This window comes from Lolium perenne, chromosome 4, assembly GCF_019359855.2.
Source record: "Lolium perenne isolate Kyuss_39 chromosome 4, Kyuss_2.0, whole genome shotgun sequence".
NCBI classification, from domain to species: Eukaryota; Viridiplantae; Streptophyta; class Magnoliopsida; order Poales; family Poaceae; genus Lolium; species Lolium perenne.
The window spans coordinates 227,909,785-227,916,813 of record NC_067247.2 but is presented as its reverse complement, the minus strand read 5'-3'; positions in this window follow the sequence as shown (position 1 = coordinate 227,916,813).

Genomic DNA, 7,029 nt, shown 5'->3' with positions numbered 1-7,029 from the left:
AGTCCCTAGCGCGTGTTTGATACTCGCACGCCGTTTCTCGCGTCTTCTTTTTTTTAGATCAAATGGCTGTCATTTTATTACTCCACAACGTCACCAATTCACCAAATTTTTTTTTTACAATTCAAAATATTATTCATTGATATCAAATACAGATTACAGAAAGTAATGTGCATGGATGCACATTTAGATTGCTGATAACAGCAATTACAGGGCACTGATCTGAGGGATGTTTAGTACAATTGTAAAGGCAGACCCCTATTCTATGTATATTGAATGCTTCTTGAGCCTGTTTATGAGCAATTTTGTTGATGTCCCTCTTGATCTTGAAGATATTGGCTTGATAACCCTGAGTATGATGAAAGAACTGGTAAAGATTCGGTCTTATACTCCAGTGTCCAGGATAAGCTGTAGGATCTTTTTTCTGAATCACTTGAGCCAATGTGAGATTATCCGTTAGAAACTTTGGTTCCTGAAGTTGTAGAGATCTTGCAATATGCGCTGCTAATTCCAACGCCTGGGCTTCTGCTTGAAGTGCTGAACATGCAACAGAGGCTGCCTGAATATAGATAGTATGATGATCTCCTTCTTTCCAGTCGATATAAATACCAATACCAGATTTCTCTTCTCGAATATGATTTCTGTTTGTTGCTAAGATACTATGTTTCCAGGCAGCATCAGTGTAGATATTGGGACCTCTTTCAATATAATTCGGATCGGGTTCTAAGTAGTTAACTCTTGTTTCCTTTTCTTTTTTACTAGTTAACTCTTGATCTTTACCATTGGAAAAAATTTCTTTTTCCGCTTGTATAGCTTTTGCTTTGAACAATACCTGTAAAGGAGTACTTTTGATTCTTTTGAATATCAAGTCATTACGAGCTTTCCAAATGCACCAAAGGATACAAAGGACTTTTTGAAGAGCATTTTCATTTTTGTAAAAACTGAGAATATAGTTGATCGTGTTCTGAATATGGGTGTTGTCCAGATGATATAAACCTTCAACCCTAAGCCCAAGGGGAGATGCAAACCAGACAGCATGTGAGATGATTTCCATCTTTTCTTTGACTGTAAGTTCTCTCAAGGCAAAATATTTTCCAAATACTTATCTTTTATATGCGGGACCCAAGAGTGGTTCGTCATTCACCTGGCAAAGTATTGTAGCAGGTTTACAAACTTTTAAAAGGGGTCATATATGGAGAATTGGATCTGGTGAAAATGTGAACATTTGGGAGGACCACTGGATACCATCAAGCCCGACAAGAAAAGTTTATACAAGAAGGGGACATAATCTGGTGAGGACAGTGAATGATCTTATTGATCCGGTTACTAATAGTTGGGATGAGGAGCTGGTTAGATCAATTTTGTACAGATAGATGTTGAAAGAATTCTAAGGATCCCCCTAAGCCATCATCTATCGGATGATTTCGTGGCATGGCAGTACACAAAGAACTTTTGTTTTCAGTTCGTTCTGCTTATCATGTTCAGTGGCAACATCTGTTTGGACATATGAGAAGAAGAAGAGACGGCCAGGGCTCGGCTCAAATAAACCCTCTATGGGATATTATGTGGAAGTTAAACATTCCTAGGAAAGTGAAAATTTTCCTATGGAAGGCATTACATGGTGTTCTTCCTGAGTTGGCCATTTTGGCAGGGCGGCATATTAAGGTATCTCCTCAATGCCCAATTTGCAGAAGTGGTCTGGAGGACATTTGTCATATTCCTTTTAAGTGTTTAAGAGCAAAGGAGATTTGGAATGAATTGGGTTTGTCGGATGAGATTCAACATGCACTTCTAGCTGATCGTTCAGGCTCTGTTGTCCTCGAGTTTATCCTCCGATCACCTAATAGAGAGGCTCCCAATCTTGAAGGAGTCACATTACATTAATTAATTGCGGTCGGAGGGTGGTATATTTGGTGGCAACGGAGGGAGGCAGTGAAGGGTGAGAGAGTAAGTCCTCCAAAGAACTCAGCTTTCGCAATTAAGGCTCTTACTGCAAACTTTGGAGCTAGCCAGGTGAAGTCAAAGGAAAAGGAATCCAAGTGGTTGAAACCAACTAAAGGTAAACTAAAACTTAATACTGATGCATCCTATTTTACGAATGGTTCTGGTGCCGCAGGAGGAGTCTTGAGAAATGAAAAAGGGGAGGTTATGGCGGGATACTACTGTATACTGGAGAATATGCTCAGCCCGGCAACTGCTGAGGCAACTGCGATCCTTAGGGGGTTTGAACTTCTGGAGAAACTAAGTTGTACTTCCTGTCAAGTAGAAACGGACTCCCTGGATATTATAAAAGAATGCAACGGCGAAGTGGATATTAATAGTCCTTATGCTGCAATCTTAGCTGAATGCTTCCAGAAGGCTAGTGATATGACGGAGATCTCGTTTGTTCACTGCCACAGGGAAGCAAACCAAGTGGCTCATGGGTTAGCAAAGTATGCTTATAGATCAAATGATACTCAGCTTTGGCAGGGTGATATTCCAAGTTTTATTCTCCGTTATGTAATGAATGATGTGACTTTGCTCACAACAATGTAATTTCTTTGTTGAGAAGGCAGCAAGTTTCAGACGCACTCTTTTCCTTCCAGGGTACCGAAGGGGGCTGGAAGGTTTTTAATGAGGCGGCTTGCTGACCTTAATATATGAGGTTTTAAGTTTCAAAAAAAAACAGGTTTGCAATACAAGCTGGAGCACACCCTACCCTTACAGGTCACTGATACGTCTCCAACGTATCTATAATTTCTGATGTTCCATGCTTGTTTTATGATAATACCTACATGTTTTGCTCATACTTTATAATGTTTTTATGCGTTTTCCGGAACTAACCTATTAACAAGATGCCGAAGTGCTAGTTCCTGTTTTCTGTTGTTTTTGGTTCCAGAAAGGTTGTTCGGGCAATATTCTCGGAATTCGACGAAACAAAGACCCAACATCTTATTTTTCCCGGAACCTTCCAGAAAGTCAAAGGGGGACCAGAGGAGGGCCACAGGGGGCCCACACATGTGGCTGGCGCGGCCCAGGAGGGGGGCGCGCCGCCCTGTTGTGTGGCGCCTCCGTAACCCCTCCGACTCCGTCTCTTCGCCTATATAAGCCCTTTCGACCTAAAAACTCGATACCAATTGACGAAACTCCAGAAAGACTCCAGGGGCGCCGCCGCCATCGGGAAACTCCAATTCGGGGGACAGAAGTCTCTGTTCCGGCACCCTGCCGGGACGGGGAAGTGCCCCCGGAAGCCATATCCATCGACGCCACCACCTCCATCATGCTCCGTGAGTAGTTCCCCATGGACTACGGGGTCTAGCAGTAGCTAGTTGGTACTCTCTCTCCCATGTACTTCAATATAATGATCTCATGAGCTGCCTTACATGATTGAGATCCATCTGATGTAATCGGTGTTGTGTTTGTTGGGATCCGATGGATGATACATTATGATTAGTCTATCTATAAAGTTTGTGAAGTTATTGTTGCTGCAATCTTGTTATGCTTAATGCTTGTCACTAGGGCCCGAGTGGCATGATCTTAGATTTAAGCTCTATACTTATTGCTTAGATTGTATCTACAAGTTGTATGCACATGTCTATGTCCGGAACCAAAGGCCTCAAAGTGACAGAAATTGGGACAACTGGAGGGAAGGCGTAGGTATGAGGATCACATGTTTTCACCAAGTGTTAATGCTTTGCTCCGGTGCTCTATTAAAAGGAGTACCTTAATAGCCAGTAGATTCCCTTGAGGCCCGGCTGCCACCGGCTGGTAGGACAAAAGATGTTGTGCAAGTTTCTCATTGCGAGCACGTACGACTATATATGGAAAACATGCCTACATGATTAATAATCTTGATGTTCTATCTTAATGCTATTTCAATCCTGTCAATTGCCCAACTGTAATTTGTTCACCCAACACTTGTCACTTGTTATTGGAGAGTTACCACTTGTGTAGATCGCTAGGAACCCCGGTCCATCTCTCTGTTGGAGATATGCCCAAGAGGCAATAATAAAATGGTTATTATAATATCTTTGAGTTTATGATAATGTTTACATACCATGCTATAATTGTATTAACCAAAACATTGATACATGTGTGTTATGTGAACAACAAGGAGTCCTGATACGTCCCCGACGTATCCATAATTTCTGTCGTTCCATGCTTGTTTTATGACAATACTTACATGTTTTGCTTGCACTTTATAATGATTTCATGCGTTTTCCGGAACTAACCTATTAACAAGATGCCACAGTGCCAGTTCCTGTTTTCTGTTGTTTTTGGTTCCAGAAAGGCTGTTCGGGCAATATTCTCGGAATTGGACGAAATCAACGCCAAACCTCCTATTTTTCCCGGAAGCATCCAGAACACCGAAGAAGAGTCGGAGAGGGGCCAGAGGGCCACCACACCATAAGGCGGCGCGGCCTAGCCTGGGCCCGCGCCAGCCTAGGGTGAGGCGCCCCCAGGTGCCCCCCGCGCCGCCTCTTCGCCTATAAAATCCCTTTCGACCTAAAAACACCGTACCAATTGACGAAACTCCAGAAAGACTCCAGGGGCGCCGCCGCCATCGCGAAACTCCGATTCGGGGGACAGAAGTCTCTGTCCCGGCACCCTACCGGGACGGGGAAGTGCCCCCGGAAGCCATCTCCATCGACGCCACCGCCTCCACCATGCTCCGTGAGTAGTTCCCCCATGGACTACGGGTTCTAGCAGTAGCTATGTCGGTATACTCTCCCCCATGTACTTCAATACAATGGTCTCATGAGCTGCCTTACATGATTGAGATTCATCTGATGTAATCGGTGTTGTGTTTGTTGGGATCCGATGTATGATACATTATGATTAGTCTATCTATAAAGTTTGTGAAGTTATTGTTGCTGCAATCTTGTTATTCTTAATGCTTGTCACTAGGGCCCGAGTGGCATGATCTTAGATTTGAGCTTTATAATTATTGCTTAGATTGTATCTACAAGTTGTATGCACATGTCACTGTCCGGAACCAAAGGCCCCGAAGTGACAGAAATCGGGACAACCGGAGGGGATGGCGGTGATGTGAGGGACACATGTTTTCACCAAGTGTTAATGCTTTGCTCCGGTACTCTATTAAAAGGAGTACCTTAATATCCAGTAGTTTCCCTTGAGGCCCGGCTGCCACCGGCTGGTAGGACAAAAGATGTTGTGCAAGTTTCTCATTGCGAGCACGTACGACTATATACGGAAAACATGCCTACATGATTAATAATCTTGATGTTCTGTCTTAATGCTTTGATTCCTATCAATTGCCCAACTGTAATTTGTTCACCCGACACTTGTTATTGGAGAGTTACCACTAGTGTAGATCGCTGGGAACCCCGGTCCATCTCCCATCATTACATACTCGTTCTACATGTCATTGGAAGTAGTATCAACTATCTTCTGGTGCCATCGCTCTCATATTGCTATTACTGCTGCTGTGTTACTGTTACTATTGCTCTCATATTACTGCTACTTTCACATCACCCCTGTTGCTAGTGCTTTTCCAGGTGCAGCTGAATTGACAACTCAGTTGTTAAGGCTTATAAGTATTCTTTACCTCCCCTTGTGTCGAATCAATAAATTTGGGTTTTACTTCCCTCGAAGACTATCGCGATCCCCTATACTTGTGGGTCATCAAGACTGTTTTCTGGCGCCGTTGCCGGGGAGGCATAGCTCTACTCATAAGTTCACCTGGGGAGTACACTCTACCTCTCTCTCTGTTTTATTTTATTTTGTTTTGCTTAGTTTACTTTTGTCTAGTTTATTTGTGCTTAGTTTATTTCTGTCTAGTATTATTTTGCGTAGTTTACTTTTGCTTAGTTTATTTTTGTCTTGTTTTATTTGTCTCATATACCCAAAAATCCATAAAAATTTGAAAAACCAAAAAATTAAAAACTGTTGTTATGGGAGAACCTACAACCTACTTGGAGCTTATAGAATGTTATAATAATTATAGAGAATCAAGAACTGGTAAAATAATGAGTGCTATGATAGAGAAATTAAATACAATTGCTAGAATCTTGCTTAGACGCCATGATATAAACTGTTGCTCTCAACAGGATACTAATCATCTTAAATTTCAATGTGGCTTTAGTGAGGAATTTTTTATTAAGAACTATAACCGGAATTGCTATATTCATTATGGGTTCGAAGAGGTAGAACAATTTGTCTTATTTATGGGAGCCTCCGAGATAGAATCCTTCATGGTTGAGAATTATGAAACTTGTGCTATTTGTAAGGACCTTAAAGATTATGTCTCTACTATCCTTAATTCTTGCATAGAATGCTACAGTAGGAATCCTTATATCCTTGATTATAAAGAGAGACACATTAATGCACAAGAATGCACTCGCAATTTGGCAGAACCGGTGGAAGAAGAAACTGATGAACCTGAAAGCTCATTGGATGAAAAAGAGGAGGAAATTGATGAACCTGAAAGCTCATTGGATGAAAAAGAAGAGGAGAGCGACGAACAAAAGGAGGAAGAATGGATTAGCTACCCATGCCAACCTTCTAATGAGAGTAACTCTTTATCTCTTACACTATTTGATTGTCCTCCATGCTTACCGAAAGAAGTTGAATGTTATGTTCCTGTGGATTCTCTTGAAATATTCCCTATGAGTAAAACTTGTGAGAATAATTATGCTACTGTTATTTATGATAATCCATGCTACTTTGATAAATCTTATGATAATGCTTTGTTTGTGCCTGATGTCGAAATGCATGGTACTAAAGAATTTTGCTTGGCAAATGTTTATGATAAAGCTCTAGATGATGGTCCTATGTTACTAGATAATATTAATTGTACTACTAATGAAAATGGGATTGGAGAGTCCTTGACTTATTCTATGAGTCCCATATCTCTTGAGATTGATCAACTACCTTGTTATATTATTAATAAAAGTAAGTTTGAAAGTTTTTATTCCACTATTCTTGAACTTGATAAAAATTATGTGTTTGGAAATCATGAGAAGCATGCTGCATGTGATAGTTATATTGTTGAGTTTGTTCATGAAGCTACTGAAAATTATTATGAGAGAG